The 19,264-nt window shown below is 36.0% G+C and overlaps 1 long non-coding RNA gene across 2 annotated transcripts in view; it reads right to left on the reverse strand.

Annotated features, from left to right (window-relative positions):
- Positions 1–8,355, reverse strand: part of LOC137471211 (uncharacterized) — a 462,192-nt gene extending 453,837 nt beyond the window's left edge. The window contains exon 1 of one of the 2 annotated variants that reach the window (XR_010997466.1): positions 8,209–8,355. This is a non-coding gene — a long non-coding RNA (uncharacterized lncRNA). The remainder of the gene's footprint in view (positions 1–8,208) is intronic. The other variant, XR_010997464.1, reaches the window with a different exon arrangement.
- Between the last annotated feature and the right edge of the window lie 10,909 nt (positions 8,356–19,264).

Consider the following 19,264-nt stretch of genomic DNA (forward strand, 5'->3'; position numbering starts at 1 on the left):
TTATTAATACAAAATAACTGAAACATATTTAAACACATTATATAATTCTGTAAACATAGAAAGTTACATGGGTGTTTAACATGATTATCAGTTCATAGAACTCCTTCACAGCCAAATTAAATTAATGGAAGTACTCTAATTGATCTTAATTCACTTTGAAATATGTCTTATTAGTAAATGCTAAATATATATTCTATTTTTAATTTCCATTCCCATGATAGGGCTAAAAGCTGGATTCTGCATGTCCTGATTGAGGACGCTCATGCATAAACTTGAGTACTAAATATGATGGGGCTGGGATATTCTGGAGAAAAATTTAACCACACGGAGTTGTTATCAAAGACAGTATGAGTATAAAAGCATGGAAGAACAAAAAAACCCAAACAAACAGATTAAAGGCTAGAGAGCAGATTGCCCAACAAAGTATCAATATATTTTACAGTTCACAATTCATAGTAGCCTTGTTTTCATAAATTAAGAAAGACATCAGTGTTCCTAAATTTTTTTTTTGTGATAGTCTGTGTGCTTGAGACTAGACCTCTTTACTAGCTGTTATTTCTATGATTCTCAAGAAATTCAACCAATGTAATTATATTGTCATATTTTGACAGTTTTCCTTTACCAGAGGCCCTCCATGAAGGATTTCTACATCAGAAAATATATATGAGTAACATTACATAAAACAGATTTCTGTATTAAATATCTAATAAAAAGTACTAAAACACTATATTAAGCTGATGTTTCTAACTGAAAGTTATAAATAGCACCAAAATAAGGTTTAGCAGAAAACTAGCCATAACACTAAGAATATGCTTCACATGACAGCAGAGGTATCAATTTTCTTAAAAAACACTTGGATCTTTAAAGATAGATCTTTATATCACTATGCATCAAAGTGTGCTTTCAGTTTTGCATCCAAAAATGCATTATCACAGTGGAATGAAAATATTTCAGTTTCCTTACCAACCCAAATACTTGAAGAAAATTGTTTTAGAGTGAATTAAACATGCTTTGAAACTCAAAAATAGAAGTCTCAGTCTAAGACATCTGTTTACAGTATGAATAGAAATCTAGTCAAATTTAATCTTAAAATATGAAATGAAAAATCATAATGTTTCACTTTTTAAATGTAGGAACAAATAGCTCCATTCTAGTTCATACAAACATTTATTTACATCTGTTTGACTTAAAATACACTTTCAGGTGAGCAAACTATTGAAATAAAAAAATCACCTAGAGTTCCCATTGTGGTAATGAAAACTTTTACACAGACAAGCCTTTAAGTTTTAAGTATTCATGAATCTCTTCAAGGGCTTCCAGAGAATGATTAAGGGTTGACATATTTGGACATTTTCTCAACTCAGTGACTTTTTTTCTGCTCAAAAGTCCCTACTTATTTTGAAACAACTGAAGTATAATTTCACCGAACAAGCCTCATGCAAATATTTGCATGCAATGTTTTCAAACAAATCGAGTGTAATGCCTATAATTAAATTCAATGCAGAGTAAATTGGAAATAAAAATCGATAAGTGACTCTGAAACCTCATCACTTATTGATTCATGAGTCATTTATCTCCTTCTGCAATTCACATCAAAAGCAATTATCAGTTAATGAAATCACACAGATGCAAAGCAGAAATAGGAAAAATTATTAACTGTGCCCCAAATCTCCACAAATTTACTTAGTCAGAAAAAAAGTGATCTTTTTGTGACTAGCTGTGGTTAGGAATTGTTTGATTAGATATTTGGTGTTTTTTTCCTCTAAAACAAAAACAAACCCAAAACAAAAACAAAACAATACCAAAAACCAACAACCAAAGCTTCCTCCCTCTACCCAATCAGTGATTTTCTGGCCAATGTAGTAGAGCTGTACAACTCACAAAACGCATCCAGGCAGAGCTGCTGGATGGAGCTGCTCTATTACCTCTGGGCTTCTCCCTGTGAGAGTGCAGGTAAAGGTGGAGCAGTGGCAGGTCAGCAGGCTGCAACCTGAACCTCCCTTTGCTGTCTTTGTGTGGAATAGGAGCATTTCCTGAGGGCTTGAACCTGGTTAGAAACCCCTAGTGCCAGTGGTGGGAGATGCAGGTGACCATCCTTGGCACCCCTGGTGGCCACAGGACCCCAGCCAATTTGTGTCAGGGCTGGTTCAAGCTGCAGAAATGCAGCTGTGTGATGCTCTTTGAAGTTTGCTCACCGAGTGTGAGCCACAGGGCTAAGCCTCTTGCTGTAAGAGACAGAATTCAAAGAGACTGAATGATAGGTGATAAAATGTCATCTGAAATTCAGTATAAATAAATATAAAATAATGCTCAGGATAAAAATCAGAGGGAATGCTTAAATGCAGTATGTCTGAAAAGAAAAAAAAGTGAAACCATTTTTTTTCCCAGGAGGAATGTAATGAATTTTCCACTTCTATACATGCGATGTGGCCCTGAGACCATTAGTGGAACATAAAGACATTTGTGGTCCCAGCCAGAATTCCTGACATGCAATGAGAGGTGGGTGCTTTTAGCTGTTCTCATGGTGGGTTGTAGACTACTCATACAGTACCTCACTTCCATGGCTGAGCTCTTGAGGTTAGGTGTGACCTGGGAGATAGCTGAGAATGACCAAGAAGAGCTTGTTGCCCTTCTTGGTCAGGATAGCAGCTCTGTGGGCTCAGTACTATTCTCAGCACAGCATCCAAAGCCATTTGTTGTGATTTAACCCCAGCCAGTCACCATGTGCCACACAACCACTCACTCACTCATGCCCCCACTAGTGAAACTGGGGTGTGAATAGGAAGAGTAAAAGAAAACTTGTATATTGGTGTAAAGACAGTTTAATGGGGAAAGCAAAAGCCCTGCACACAAACACAACAAAACAAGGGATTCTTTCACTGCTTCCCATGGGCAGGCAGGTGTTCAACCATCCCCAGGAGAGCTGGGCCCCATCACATGAAATGGTGACTTGGAAAGACAAACACCATCACTCCAAATAGCCATCCCTTCCTCCTTCTTCCCCCTACTTTATATCCTGAGCATGATGTCATTCAGTCTTAATATCCCTTTGGTCAGTCTGGGTCACCTCTCCTGGCTGCATCTCCTCCCAACATCCCATGCATCCCCAGCCTCCTCACCAGTGTGGCTGTAGGAAAAGCAGAAAATACCTTGGAAATTAAAAAAAAACAAAAACAAAAAAAAAAAAAAAAAAAAAAAACCCACAAAAAAACCAACCAAACAAAAAAACCCAAACGACTCTGTATCATCAACAGTGTCTTCAGCACAAATTTGAAGCACAGCCCCATAGCCCCATAGTAGCCACTGGGAAGAAAATTAACTCTACCTCGAACCAAAACCAGCACATAGGTGTACTTATATAGGTGTACACACTATGTATAGTGTATAGTGTATAAGTACTATATAATGTACAAGGTATTCCATTATTAGGGTCAATATTATTTAGCTAGTTATGACTATGTTTCAAAACTTGTGTCTTTTGCAGACAGAATCACATTAAGGCAAGCAACCAATTGCATGGTCAAAAATAATTATTTTAGTCATAGTGTTTATACACATATTCAAGGCTTTGGGGCATATAATATTGAGTTGTTACTGCAAGTACAAAAAAAAAAAAAAAAAGCAGACCTTCAACATGATGAAACTTTTAAATGTTTTTAAGCTTGGAAATGAAACATTTTTTGTGTGTCGTTGCATCCCTTCTGAACCAGAAAGAGGAAACTTAACCCTGACATTTAAAACATAGCCTTCAGATATTCCAAGTGTATGCATGACAAGAATAGCAAAGAAATAAAAAGCTTGCAGAAATCTGGATCTTCATTCTGCATCAGTATCCTGTGTAAACATATATACATGGGTACCTTTTTCTTTCACATTCAAATCCCACGACGATTTTTTTTCAAAAATAAAAATCAAAACACACCATGTAACTAATCAGTTTTAACTACTGTGTGTTATACAATATCATGAGTTATTATTAGTAGTACAGATTAAGAAACACTAGTCTAAATTGCAATCCTTTTGAAAATCACAGCTTCAAAATCAAAATTTGAGTTATGGTGGCATAAGCCACATGAAGACAGTAACATAGATTTAACTTGCATCAAAAGCTAATTTTTCACTTTACTGGCAGGTGTGTATGACATATATATTGTGGTGAAGAAAATGAGAAAGGAAAAGAGAAGCTTTAGGTGGGAGACAGAAATTGGAGGGCTTATGTCAGCAAACACCCTGCAGTATGAATAGAGCTGGACTAGTTTAAAGACAAGATTACCTCTGCAAATCTCTCCACACAGGTAACACTTCTGAAAACCAGACACATCTTGTATGGTTACCCAGTGTGTACATCCAGCCTGACATGCATTCCTCAGGCATTGTCTTCCCAGCTGTTCACAGCACAGGGCAGCAGCAGCATACAGAAAAGGGAGCCTTCAGGGCACTCAGTATGGAAATGCTAATGAAAATGCATCCACACTTCAAACATTTGCAAATGCTTTTAGAGACTAGAGCATAGCATTCCAAGGCCATCTACACTAGGAAGGTCCCAGCTGCTTCTGAAGCATTTTATGATACTGTGCCCTAAATCGGGGATTGTGTTTATAGAAGACATAGCAGAGGGTGCCATAGGTACCAAAGCATGAACAAAGTACATCCTCATGATGGGGAAATACAGCTCTCATTTATAGAGATTTTGTGTCTGCATGACCCTTTCATAGATTAAGTGCTTGTATATACCAGCTCCTAAACAACAGGAAAATCCTGTTGATGGACAGAGGGTCTATTTTGTGCCTGAGAGCAATGACAAGGTGTGAGTGTATATCCGCAGGACAATTTCATGGCATTTTCAGTGGCAGCTTGCTGCAGTTAAATGAAGGAAAATGGCAAATTATGTAGATGAGCTTCAGTATCAACTCCAGGATAAAGCTGGTTAATCTATCCTGGCTACAGGATCCTTAGCCCTAAGTCAAGGCAATAATGCAAATAGTACTTGAGAGGATTCAACACATCACCCAGGGTGCAGATAAGGAACGAGTGAAATTGTTACATTTGTGTTAATCTGGAGGAACTCCAGTGGAACTGGCAGAAAATCAGCCAAATATTTAATGCCTTATGCATCTAAATTAGGCCAGGTACTGTGTGTGATTGCATTTTGCATGTGGCAGCTTCAGAACACAGAGATTACTATTATCATCTCTGCTTCAAGACAAAGACGTTATGTGTCCAGAACAAAAAAACATATATGGGGAATTAATGAGGTTTTTGTTCAACTATTTTTTCTTTCTTTTTTCTTATTTCTTAAATCTGATTTTTTTTTTTTATTCAGACTCAAAAAGAAGAGGTTTCTCTCAGGTTTTACATACCCTGCTGCTATTGACAAACACTTTACTGTCAACCATGACAAAAGTATTACCATGTCTTTGAGAGGTATACTCCAATCTAGTTTGGAAAAAGCCCTAAAATATTTACTCATTTTGCCAGGCATGAAATGCTGTTGTCACTAACAGGCCTCAGGGGACTGCAAAACATATTATTACAGAATTGAAACCGTCTGACCTGACTATGTGTCTAGTGACAGATTCAAGCATTTCTAAAACCTCTAAACCCCTTGTCATTACATAACAGGGACGCTCCCCCTTCCTCCTACCCCCACCCCTGACAGTAACTTTTGGTTTTTAATTTTTAAAACTCGAATTTGATAAATAAGGATATAAGAGGAACTAAATCAAGCTCTTTCCCCTCCCCCTCTATTATACTTTGGCATTATAAAATATAGTAAAAATTCTGGAATATGAAAGTGTTTCACACATTCACACGAGAAATGCTTGCTTAGTTTTTGAACTCATAATAAGAATATCTAAGTCCTCGCTGACTTTAACAATATTAATAAAAAATATATTAAGCGTCTATAGCTGTCCATCATACAGATTTGGTCAGGCCTATTGCTGATCTGCCTCTGTTACTACTCTATCTTTTTGATATAAACTGACTGGTAAGGATTTCATATTTGGTTTCCAAGGCAAAAAGTATCTCTGGATGAGGAAGCAGCTGCCCTTCTCCTAGGTTCATTTTTCTTTTTCCACACACTCTGAGCCAAAAAATTCTTCAGAAAGAGAGGTAGGTGTTAGGTTTAACTGACAGTCCATCAGGGACAGCAGTATATTTCTTGTGCAAGTCAGCAAGTTTTGCTCAGTTTCTGGCACGTTTTACATCCTTCTCCATGTGCATCAATATCTAATGTAAGCTCACTTTTCCCATCCATGTGGTGCAAATTGTGACATATATAAATTGTTCTGTCTCTTTATGCCCTTATGCACATTTTTTATTTAAAAATAAACCTTTCTGAGCATACATTTGATTACAGAATCACAGAAATAATTTGAAGGAATGTTGCTCTTTATTATTTTTAAGAAATATTCTGTTCCAATGTTTAAAAATATGATTCTAGAAAAACACTCTGAAATGTATATTCTAGAATAACACTCCACTCTTTAGAATGGAGAGTTAATTGATGCATGAAGTAGGATCCCTATTACCTAATGTTGGTAAAACCTAATCTAGGCTACTCATAGAGCTTTCTCTCTAAACACCCATCACTTTATATTGACTGAAGAAGCAGCCTAGAAAATCATGTTAGACTAAGCTAATTCTTGGATTGCAAGATTAAAGGAAGATGAATTGCACTAAAAGGGTCTTGCATGCATAACATTAGTCACAAAACAGAGGCCCATGGGAATAAACGTGTTATCGTTAATTACACAAACAAGGTTTCTCAGCAGAGTCCACTGGGCTGAATACTCAACAAGCCTGTGTGTTCAGTGAAACTCTGATAATTTGCCTAGCATGTGTTGCAGTTAAATCTGATTCATCAAAAGACTTAGACCTGTGACTGAGATTAGTTTTGAAAGCAGCTTAGGGCAAGGTGCTGGAGTCATTGAGGTCAGGTGTATGTTTAGGTACTGCATTGAACTGGGGCCTTATGCAGACTTGAAACAAGTCAAGTCAAGTTTGAACTGGGGCCTTATGCAGACTTGAAACATAGTCAAATTTGACTTGACTATGAAACAGTCTGTCTCTACTTACTGTGGTGTCTTAATATTGGAAATCAACAAGACAAGCAGGTTCAGTGATCAAATAACTGATTAAAAAGTAATAACTTTACTAAATAACTTTACTTAATAACTTTTATTAAAGTAAAAGTAACTTTGAAATAATAAGTATGCCATAACTCCTAAAAGAAAAAGCAGGGACTATCTCCAGATAAGAAGTTGAGATTTTTTTACTCTTCCTGAAAAAAACCCAAAAACCCACCACCAAAAGAAAACCCAAAAAAGCCCAAACTCAAAAACTCAGGTGAATCCTAGTGGAATGAAATGGCTGAAATTGCATTAACTGAGGATGAGGCAGTCAAGATACCACAGGTAAGGAGACATGAAAATCAACTCCAGCAGAAATATGGAGATGGACCAGGGAGAATGGCCCATAGACACCAGCAATTTAAAGGTCTTTACAGGCACATTAAAAGTATTTAAGAGGAAGAATTGAAGAGGTAGATGATGAATTGCTGACTGTTTCAAATTCATTACCCGGCAAGCTATTGTGTACCTAGGCATTTCTCTCACAATTTATGATGCTGTATTGAGAAGAGATGGAGTTAAACATGGGAGTGTGCTTCAAATACTTGACTAATTGCTTAGATAGGCTCTAGGCTCAGTGTTTTCAGATGGAGTGAGTGCAGAATCTGCCATTTTGTCAATATGTTATTTTAATTTCTCAAAAAAGATGAATACTTAATTCTTTCAAAAGCTAGCACTTACAAAAATATTTACATACATGTTCATAACCCACTACATGCCACTGCAAACAGCCAGAAACTAGCAACCTACTGCTCTGATGATTAATACAAGAATCAAATTATTAGCTGTCCCAGAGCATCCAGCAATTATGTTTTTCTTTTCTTCTGTTAATGGGTTTTTATCCTTTTTGTATTTATTGTGGGTGGGTAGCTTTAGATTCATTCAGTTATCCAGAGACCTTTCCACTCTAATTCCTCAAAAACCTTGAAAAATTAAACCAAAATAAATAAGGAAGTCCACATAGATTTTTTAATTGGAAATAGTGAGATTTGAATTTTTTTTAAGAATAGATTTTAAACAAGCTTATTATAGTCTCCACTTAGCAGTATGTAAAAAATAGAGAATATAAAATGACAGGTTTACAATTAAAAATGTGGAGCCTCTCTTCTCTTCTCTTCTCTTCTCTTCTCTTCTCTTCTCTTCTCTTCTCTTCTCTTCTCTTCTCTTCTCTTCTCTTCTCTTCTCTTCTCTTCCTCTTCCTCTTCCTCTTCCTCTTCCTCTTCCTCTTCCTCATCTTTCTCTTCCTCATCTTTCTCTTTTCCCCTTCCCTCCTTTACCTCCACCCCTCTCCTCTCTTCACATATTGTAGGGGACAGGAAATAGGAGGAATTGTAATTTCATCGGTTCTCTTTCTCTGTTACAGACCTTTTCTCTACAATTAAACTTCAAGTAAATTTGATTTTAATCCTACACTAGTAAGATATAACCCTAACCAAAACTCTGAATCAGAAGAACTTCAGGTGATGTGAGGGATAAAAAATTGTCACATTTGGCCTCTTGTGTTTTAATTTTAATGAGATCAACCAAATTCCTCAAGCTCAGGAAAAGTACCAAACTTGGATGAAATTTTTGGGGTTTTTACCCAGCCTCTTCTATAATTATTAGCACCACAAAGCTAGTAAAAGTACCCCCATTTATGAAGTAAAATACCTGCTCTTTTAGAGGCCTCCCTACTCATTTTTCTCTTAGTATGATATGCTACAATTAGATAAAAATATTATAAATAAGACAATGTAAAATAACATTTTGTAGCACCAAATTCTTCTCTATAATCAACTTTCCTCAGAATAAAACTCCAGTTACAGAGTGGCAGCAAAACAGAATATATAAAAATTGAAGGAAAAAAACACTAAAATATAATTTGATTAATCTTGAGGTAGACTCTATTTTTTTCTCTATTCTTAACTAAAAGCAAGCTCTTTAGGAATAGACGCCCTTTTAAAAAGGCATTCTAAGACTGTCATATGAGAATGAATTTAATGTCAAAAAATAATTAGAACAACTTAATTACCTGTAGCATATCAGCTGACAGAACTGTTGTTGGTATGCCTAACCCTTAATTAGCAATGAATTATGATTGATTAATGAACCCATAGAGGTTTACACGCAGTCTGTGTAACATGTATTAAAAAAAAAATAAGGCGCCTGTACTTTTACAGACTAGTTAACCTCTCAGAGATGCAGCTTTCATTTTGATGTTTTCAGAGGTCAAAGGACATCCCAGCTGATTTTCCAGCAGAGGTTTTTATTTAGACAACCAAGAAGAAGAAAAGAGTAGGGAAAAGTTTACTAGAATCTGGCAGTTAATAAACCCTGCATAAATATTTTCTCATTAGATTGAAAATTAATTTTTTTGCCAAATCACCTTGTCATAATTAACCTCAGATGGAATTTCAAATTATTTTAGGCTTTGAATTTTGTTGGGGGGGGGTTCCTGTGGTTTTTTTTTTTTCTTTGCAATTAAATCTCTGAGACATGCATTTTTTTCATAGGTTCAGAAGTATAAATTACATGGTTCTTAAGTTGAACATCAAGCCACTGACATGAGTAAACTGTGCTGTAGTCATTTGCCCCAGTCTGGCAGTTTTCATTCTTCAAGGCCAGAAAAGAATTCAGGAGGATAGTGTCTGAGGTGGTCAGACTATCCCAATGAAGGTGGCAGCAGCAAAAGAGGGGATAAAGTAGGCAGCAGAAATGAACAGAGGCACTATTATGGATTTGTTGGAACAGAAAATGCCAATGTTTTTCAACAAGGTACCAATGGCCTGGTGGAGTCAATTAAACAGTCTGCTAGACTCAGTTTGAGGATTTATAGAAAATTTTGAATGTTTTTTCACATGTAAGTCCAGGAGCCTATGTTTTTGGTTGTTCCAAAGAATGAATAAACAAAGCAGGGATCTTATAATTACCTGTAAGCAGAAGTGCTATACATATAAGGCAGAAGAGATAGCAGGATATTCAGAATTTAACATAATTTTTCCTAAGGTCATAGTCTCAGCTGCTGGCTGAGGCTATCTTTTATTGCTTTACATTATTGCTAACTCTTGGTGGCAAACAGATCATCAGACCAATTTAAAAATCATCACGTAAATAAAGGAAGACAAGCCCTAACAATACACAAATTAGCTTCCTTGAGGTATTAAGTTTTGCAATATCATACAGATATTATAACATAAAACATATTACTGCAGTACAAATAAAAAAACAGAATAGTGAAAACATGACTCAATACTCTGAATATTCATGACTTCATGCTTGTTATAAGTCTATCTGCTTAAAAATCTCGGCAGAATAAAGGTCCATGTGGAAAGTAATGTGAAAACAATGAGAAGGAAGAGTAAAATCCATATAACTATGTATTGGTCCACTTTTATTCATCCATCAGCCTTTTCATTATCCCATCACATAGGATAACAAAGAATTCATTATCTCCACATGATATCACAATTTTTTTCTTGGTTCTCTGAAACTGGGTGATTGTCATCTTTCATCAGTGATTTGATATTGCCCCACCATTTTGCTTAGAATTGCTTCCATGGGAAGCTGCTGTGGGAGCCTTAAATATGAGGTACTGTGCTTAGTATTTTGCTCTTCATATATATATATATTTAAATGCCTTGGTGGTGGGAAAATATTAATTTCTTGATGTCAATATATTTAAAATATAAATCCAAGAAAAAATAGAAAATTGCAAAAGGTGTCTCTGAGTGTCATCATTCATACTGCTACTGCTGAGGTCTTCCTCATTTATATTAGTGCTTTGTCAAAACTATTTTCTTGATCACATTTTTACCCTTGATGGATTATTAATGGCAAAATATTTTATCATCATATTTCTGTGAGTTATTTTAGAGTCTTTAATGTCATCCATTAGGACCTGAGATTGACTATTTTCATATTTTCAAGTGACTTAGGCAAGTTTGCAAAACCAGTTTTGACTAATAATTTAGGAGACTTTGAACAACACAGTTACTAAGTACACAAAGCTGTTGAAACATACCCAATGTCAGATGGGAAATGTTGAAGTACAAGGGTTTTTTTTTATTTTATTTTACTGGGGTTGTAAAAGAAATTCTGCAATTTTAATAAATACATCATAGCACAAAGTAAACAAAGCAAGACTGTTTCTTTAATGAGAAAATCAGGCTGCATAAGAGGATATTACATTGATTTATAGCTGTTAAAATGCAGATAGCAAACCATGGACACACATCATCAACCAATCAATCAATAAATCTTAAGTTAGATAATATATTCTTAGGGCCTTATTTTTTTTAAAATACATTAAGATCTCAAATAAAGAAATACAGCCATTGCCTCTTGCCTTGAATTTGGCTACAAACTGGTCATGTTTACAAAAACACACAGCAAGGACAGTCACTAACATTTTGTAGTACAAGAGACACAAGTCTTTGTTTGGCTGATTTCTTACAGAAAAGCTTAATAAACTCCAGTTTCTGTCCCTCAGAACTGACACTTATTCATTTTTAAGATGAAGAGTAAAAATGAGGCTAAACAACTTCTTAGCTGTGTATCTAAAATAGCACTTTTGTAGGGAAGGAAAACATATGAATACAAATATTATGCATAATGCATACAGCATTAACAGGCTAAAACTATGGACGTATGTGGAAAATAAATATGGCCAAATTTTGACCCCAGTTAATCTCTTATGGTCCCATTAAACTTAATAGTTCTCTATGGGTATAAGTGATGGCAGGGTCTAGATTATAATCAGAATCCTTGTCAGAGCTCCTCCACTGCTGGGGAATGAAATAGAGAATATCTTGATGTTAGTTTCTTGCTCTTGGTGAAAACTCTATGGAACAATTCTATGGAATAACACCTGTCTGGAAAAACAAATCCTACAGATAATTTTTAATCTTTTACTACTTTTTAATTTTTAATCTTAATAATTTTAAATGAAAACACCTTGCATGTGTTTAAGCACCTCATGTCACACTGTCCCTAGCCCTGCAGATTGGAGGAGGAGTGTCCCTGGGCCATGGGCGGTTCCACATTGGTGCTCAGGCATAGTCACTATTTGCAGATCATGTTAAAATTACATTTTAAAAACCAGTTATTTCTCTTTGTTAGAGCAGTTTCCACTGAGAGAACTACATCTCAGTAAAGCACATAAAATTATGGATATCCTGTGAGATTTGGAAGCGTTTCTCAAGCCTAAGGCCTGGAGAGTCAAATATTTCAGTGTGGTAGGAGATGTGGATATCTATGGCCAAATATCCCTGATCTACATAGGCAGGAGTTCACATGTGTGAGCCACAGCAATACTCCAGCAGGCCTTTTCCAAATCTACAAGCACAGGCAAGACAAAGCAGGGCTGGTCCACAGATGAGGCACTGACTGTGCTGAATTGTTGTCACAAAATATTTACGCATGATTGGTGTCAAGGGTTCTAGGTTGAAAATTTTTGTCATTAGGATCTGTAATTAACTTTAGCAGTGCAGATATTATGGTGTATAGTTGCACAGGCAGAAAGCTATACCTCCCCACCTTGTCATTCAGCAACTAGAATCATGTACATCTGGGTGCAGCAGGTTTGCCTAATGTTTCCTTTCTACCTTTATTGGTGAAGTCTGGGCAGCTGCCTCGGGTCTGGTTTTTGGTTGGTAATTCTGGGTGACATCTGATCCAGATGGAGTCAGTCCTCCCTGTCAGCTTGAAAAATGACAAGTGAGAGTGGAGACTCCCTACTGTCATTCAAGGAAATAGGTGGCATCTGCTCTTGTTCATGCTTTCTTTTCTGTTTGGTATTCTTATACCCATCAGTTTCTGCAAAATGTCGATGTTTTGTCTTCTAGAACAATTTGGTGCTGATGCCCCATTCCATTTCTGACCTCTTAATCTGCGTCTTTAGCAGACATGGTGCGGCACACATGGTGTGATGTACCATCGATGCCCCACATAGGGGCAGGGGGGTGTTGACGTGGGTCGTGCAGTTGTTATAGTTTATCAGTTACAGTTGATTAGTTATACTTTGAGTTAGCCCTTCAGTTGGCTGAAGTTCACTACTTAGTTCTCTCTCCCCAGGTTGAATTAAAGAAAAATTGAAAATATAGTGTCCTTTACCAAATATGAAAATACGTGACATTTGTCCTCCTCTAAAACCCACTGATTTTCAAACTCTAGTCTCTCAGAAGCTCAGAGGCTTAAATCTCCCTGACATATTTTGAGCAGAGTGGCTGACAATTTAAACCTTTTTTTACTCAGAAAATTGTATATTTTTGCTTTATTTTTTGCTACTCTGATATATCGTTATTCAATTTTTATTTATTTTTATCCTTTCAAGACCAAAATATTCAAACATATTTAACATGTCAACAAGAAGAAAAGCAGTTTCTCTAAAATTTGTCGCCGTTCCAGACTTCTCTGGGGACAATTTTTCTGCCTTGGTATGCCTCGTCTCAGTTCTTTGCATGTAAATAGGGCTTCAGCATCTTTCCTCCTTCACACTGTACCTTTCTTATTTTAAATCTCATGGTCAATGAGTGCATTTTAGGGATTTGTACAGGCCATGGCGTGAGAGGGTACGGCATAGGCTGTGACCTCTAGGTAGTCTTATGATACAGGACTATGCAATATATAAAATTTATACTATTTGTTATAAACTATTCTAGATTTTCATTACTGTAAAGCTCAGGAGGCCAATACAAAAACTGGAGAGTGCTGCAAAGCAACATGTCAGGAGAAAAAACGATGTTATAGCAAAGCTGCTACACCTTTGAGAGAGAAGCCTCTGAGCATGTGAGTTTTTCCATTTTGAGAGGGGAGACACATTTCAGCTGTGCTGTCATTATTATGATTCCCATTTGAAGCCAAGGAATACTAGAATGACTAATTAAAAAAATATGTATATATACACATATTCTGTAACCAAATTTAAAGAGGATTAATTTTAAGGCATTAATCCCAAGTCCCTTTGCATGTCTGTAAGGTTCTTGTGGAGAGACCATCCAGTGGTTGACTCAGGCTGCAGATATTGGTACTTTTTTCAGGGAAGTCCAATCACCACCATAAATGGATTTCACCCCTTTTTAATTTTTTTTTTTAATTACTTTTTTTTTTTTTTTTTTTTTTTTTTTTGCAGCAGGGAAGAACAATTTATGCATGTGTGTGACAGATTGTATGCTGTACCAAAAAGCAGCCCACTGAGAGATTTGGTATCACAATGGAAAAAGCAGAGAAGAGATCTATAACACAGAGACTGAAAGGCTGTGTAATTGAAAGTAAGATGAAAAATGAAAAGAAAGGCAAATATAGCATATTTGGAATACAGCCATAAAGCTCATCTGGAAATGGGGAGAGAAACAGAAAATCAAGGGATAAGACATAGCTGAGCCTTAAGAGTTCAGGTATGCTTAGATGCTGGGGATCCTGAGCACCAAAAAGGCAGCAGGAGTGAAAGGGAGGAAAGTATTCAGCAACTGTTTACTTCTCTAGCTGTATGTCAATATAAAGAGAAATGTGGCAGAGGCATGGAGAGCCCTGCTCCTCTACCCTTCTCCAGAAACTGTGAGATGGATTCTGCAGCTGCAGGGGCAGGAGTCAGCAGAGCAGCATAGACTCACTCTTCTCCACCAAAACAAAGTGATATAAAGCAATGCAAAGGGGGTGATAAAACTGCTGTTTACAGCTATTTAACAAACTGCTCCCCAAATGATATTTCTCTCATACAGATGTGAATAGAATGCTGACTTATTTTATGCTGCACTGAAGAAGGAAATGCAAACAATCCCATTAAATAGCTAACTCTAAGCTGAAACACTCTATACCATAAATTCTGTCCATTTTTACTGCAGTTACTTGGTGTGCTGATGCTGACCACAACATTTTCCAGGGTTCTGTTTGTATTAAGGATTCCCCCTGGATTTCACTGAATTATGTGGCTAACACAACTTTGAGAGCACCATTACTTGAATGCTTGGAGGCATCAGTTAATTTTTGAAGTCTGTCATAGGGGTAAAATAGGCCACTAAATAATCACAGGAATATTCAGTTTGATTTTGAGAAGATATTTTACCCTTCTCTGATACAATCTGCATGTATTCCTCTTTTTTGTTAACCATATAAATGACTTATCTGAGGATGAGTCTCATAAAATTGCTTTAATATTCACAGTAAAATCTCTGATGGCATATCATCTCCCTTTTCAGCAGTTCCATGGGTACCAGTGCTGAGAAAACTTTGCCCATCAGTACCAGGACATATCCTGAAAGGCTGAATCTGAAGAGCTCAGAGCATCCTCAGCTCCGGGGGACACCAATAGCTTCACAGGAGATTTTGTTGTGTTTATCCCTTTGGATTCAGGGTCTTACTCTGCACACAGAATTCCCATTGAAGTCAATCTGAGTTATTCCCCGGCACTGAAAGCCCATCTCTTCACTTACCTGGAAGTAAAGTGTAAGGTACCACCCTGAAGTCTGTGAGTTACATGAGCTTAGGTAGAGAGCAGGTAGAAATGTGGGTAGAAGTGGGATTCCTGGGACCATTAGAAATATGCAATAATAATACTTCTTAAAAGCAGACTTCCAGTATTTGCCTTCTTATGCAAGGTCAGATGTACGACAGTGAAGGAAAAGTAAGTCTTGCTACTATGGACAAGCTACTGTAAAGTGCTGTAGCTTCTTCAGTATGTCTGATAGGGCTTCTGGTGTTTTGCTTCCAGCACTGCATGTACTTAGATTAAGGCATGGCTCCCATTTGGCAATGGTGTGTGAAATTGTTCATGATAACCTCTGCAGGGACCTCATAACTCCTGCAACTTACAGGATTCTGTTGAGCTCCCAGGGAAATTCACTGCCTTCAGAGGAGTTTTGCTGAGGTGTTTATCTGACAAAAGATGTATCTTTTACACACCCACCCCCATGTGAACATCTTTGTCACTATAACAATGGAATATAGAAGTTTCTGTACATTTTGTAATCAGTGTAATTTATTTAAGTGACAAAAACCAATGCTGATTTATAGCTGTTGAGTATCTGAAATTTTTCTTTTGTACAAGTATTATAGAGTTTCAATTAACTGTAATAACTCTACCGTTGCTTCCCCTCTTTGATTTCCTTTGGCATCTGTCCTCTTCCTTCTCCCCTGTGGAAAGCAAACACACACATCAAGAAACACAAGTGGTAGTTTTTAGACATGGGGCAGAGACTTCTGTGTCACAGAACTTCCAGTAGAAGTTCTCCTGTAGTTGTTTACATCCTGACTGTTCCTGACTGTAAGAGCACATAAACGGGAATGGGTTTATTTTCTGCGTGTGTGTTTGTCAGAAGAACATAAAACAGCATTTAAATTAAAATAACAGAAAAAGTAAAAGAATAATCACAGACTTATATTAGACAAGGGTGCAACTATCAATATTTCCGAAATAGTAAGTTTGAGGTAATCAAGTAAATAACATTTTAATATTTTCTGGAAGAGCAACAGAAGCAAATACTTCTGTATGAATACCCACCAACTCTCCTTACCCCACATGGTATCTCTGATAATGAAACAAAAAGATTGCTTCTTAAAGGCTCTTCCCAAGCACAGACCTCGTGACTCAGTACTTTGGTGTTTTACCATCTTGTGTTTGTTCAAATGTGAAGCAGATTATGGTGTAGTTCTGTGACATCTTATTGTCTTTTACAGAGACTGAACTTGATCTGCATGTGTAATATCCCTCACATCCATGACTGTGAAAGACCAAACAGGAAACTGCTAATAGAAACTTTGAAGGACAGCAGTGCACATATAAATGAAATTACTATTTTTACTGGACAATTAAGAGTTAATAAATACATTTAACTTTTTTTGGAAAAAAATAGGTAAAGAAATTATTATATAGCAAATACTACCCTACCTTATATGCAGAAATACAAGACAATTTGGCTTTAAATGCACATATTTATATATTAACCCAAGGCTAATAGTACTCAAATGTTTTTGACAAAGTCTTTCAGGGATGGTAAAATCTATATTTCACCCCAATTTCATCTTTTTGTCCTTTGACCCTAAGCCTTGTCTAGATAGTTTCAGCCTTTAGTCATGTTTGCCATGTTCCTGTTCTGCTTGGTAGTTCAAGGGGTGAGCAACAGGCAGTGTCCCTGCAGGCTGCTGACAGGCTCCACAAATGGTTGTGAGGAGATTTTGCTCTAATGACGTTGTTTTCTTTCCTTGAAAATTTTGCTTGAAAATCTTTGCTTGTCACAATTTTCTCATTAAATATTTCATTTCAATGGTATTAATATAAGTTTGATTTATCAGCAGTTTTGTATTGCTAAAGAATTTCCAAGTGTTCTATTTCTTTGCTGAGGAAGAATTTTTCTTTTAAAAATTGATTTTCACTGGTTTTGAAATAACACTAGAAACAGCATATTTATAATATTCAAATGTATCGCTCAAGCAGGTTTATAAATTTATATTATATTCAGGAATACATGAGATTATTAGTTGCATATAATGAAACATGTGTTTCTCCTTTGGTTTAGGTAGAAATAAAACCAGATTACTTAAAAATCGAATCAGACCAGAAAATAGAAACAATGAAACAATATCAAGGGATGTGGGTAAATAATTGAAGTACATAGTGGGAATGATTTTCTTTCTATGAGGAAAATTTCGATATAATAGTCTCAATGGAGAAAACTAATTGTGTTTCATTTAATTGATTTTAATATTAATAGAAAGATCTAATTGAAAGGCTTCAAAAGAAAAAAGCCAGCTGAAAGAAGATTGTGTAGAAAGAAAAGAAAGTGTTTCAACAAAATAAAACTTTCCTTTTAAAAGAATATTAAAACCAGCAACAATTGTATGCTCTTCATGTTTTGTTTAAATCTCTTTTCAAGGAGCTTGAAAATCTAAATATTGCTCTAAAAATGAATATTTTCATTTATTCAGAAACTTCATTCTGTTCAGCTTGGTTTTTGCAGATTTTTTTTCTTTTGTACGATGAAAGTACTATGAAGATGATGTAAAAAAACTATAAAATCAAAAGAGAAAACAGAAAAATTATTTTAGGTATATTGAATTGCAACAAATGCCTATAAAAGTCGCATATCACTACAGGAAAGAGAGTATTGTTTATTATGCCTGCCATTTTTGCATCATCAGAGGGCCTATGCCCCTTAAATCATATTATCTGCAACATTTGCACATTGATCAGTCCTGTCCAGAAAATGCTTTGGTGTACAAGTTGGAAAGATAATTTTCTACTGCTTTTTTATTAATCCTTGAATGATGTCCTGTTACTTGTTATCATTCCATCAGAACAAATCCTTAATCTATTATTGATGCCAATATAATTTCTACCCTTTGTACATTTCTTCTCTAGAATTTGAAAGAATATGTGCCTAGCTTGCAACACCCTTAATTATTAGATGGTGACTAGGGAATATAGTGCTGCCAGAATGCTGCAATAATGCACTGGTTGAGGATACAGAAATAAGGACTGTGGGACTTGGGTTCAGACAATAATTACAAATCTGAAAAGTAAATTTACTGCTAACAGATATTTGTGCTAATCCATCTGAAAGACAGGTCTTGAGTTGGAGTTTTAAATGTATTCCTTCATCTATTTTTACTGGAGTGCTTGAGGTAAGCCTGTGATTTCTTTTGGGCACTATTTTTTAAAGCTTGACCAGAAAGACAGGCAGACATTAATCATATTTTTTTTAGGGAAAAAACAATGACATAATAAAATTGCTTTTACAAAAAAGATCTAATTGACTACACAATGTTTTCTGTCTTATTTTATTTATCTACCGCCTTTTGTTTGAAACCACATGCAACGATATTTTGTTTAATTTTTGGGGGAGAAATGTTAGACTAACACATATAAAATCAAATACTTCAAAAAACTATTATGTCTAAATCACATGTTTCTGAGAAAGATATGGCACCGCTAGAATAACTTTGTGACAATAACAGTGGAAGCTTTGCAATGGGACTTAAGAGTCTTTTTCCACCTAAATGATTCTATGATTCTACTTCTTGACCAGGTCAAATATGTAGTTGCTGATTCTAACATAAAGAATGCCTGGGGCACTGTGGATGGTTCCATTATTAGAAAAAAATGTAGGGAACATTTTTCTCTGCAGCAAGGCAGTTTACTTTATTCTCTGCATTATATT

The sequence above is a fragment of the Anomalospiza imberbis genome, chromosome 3 (genome assembly GCF_031753505.1).
Source record: "Anomalospiza imberbis isolate Cuckoo-Finch-1a 21T00152 chromosome 3, ASM3175350v1, whole genome shotgun sequence".
NCBI lineage: Eukaryota > Metazoa > Chordata > Aves > Passeriformes > Viduidae > Anomalospiza > Anomalospiza imberbis.